Source organism: Geospiza fortis, unplaced genomic scaffold, assembly GCF_000277835.1.
Source record: "Geospiza fortis unplaced genomic scaffold, GeoFor_1.0 scaffold1056, whole genome shotgun sequence".
Taxonomy (NCBI): domain Eukaryota; kingdom Metazoa; phylum Chordata; class Aves; order Passeriformes; family Thraupidae; genus Geospiza; species Geospiza fortis.
The window spans coordinates 122475-123042 of record NW_005054680.1 but is presented as its reverse complement, the minus strand read 5'-3'; positions in this window follow the sequence as shown (position 1 = coordinate 123042).

Genomic DNA, 568 nt, shown 5'->3' with positions numbered 1-568 from the left:
TGCATTGAGAGGGGTCTGGTGCAGATTTTGGTGCTGAATTGGGCTAAAACCAGCCCAAATCACCAACCCTGAATTGACAGCTGAGGATGAAGCACCAGGGCTTGGCCTGGCTGTCCATCATCTGACCCTGGGAACATTGAGTCCCCTCTGAGACAGAGATTCCTCTCCTCTATTCTGCTCGCAATGAAATGTGTGTGAGGATCCTCCCTTGGGAAGAGGAGGCTCCCTAGGGATCCTCCTTGAGGCTGAGAGCAAGAGACCTTCCCATGATTGTTGATGTGGGGAGTGACATCGAGGCCTGCTTAGGAATTGTCTCTCTTTGCTGACTTTGTCAGAATTATTTAATAGAATTGTTTTGATAGAATTTTTTATTAGAATTGCTTTGCACAATGGCCTTGGTGGCCACACTGGCCAGGGTGGCTGTGGTAGCCTTGGGGCTGAGGGAGTCTTGGTGATCATGGTGGCCACAGCTGCCACAGTGACCTTAGTGACCTTGGTGACCTTGATGGCCTCGTGGCTCAGAGGATCCTGGTGGCCACTGCCATGGCTGTGGTGGCCAGGAGGTGTC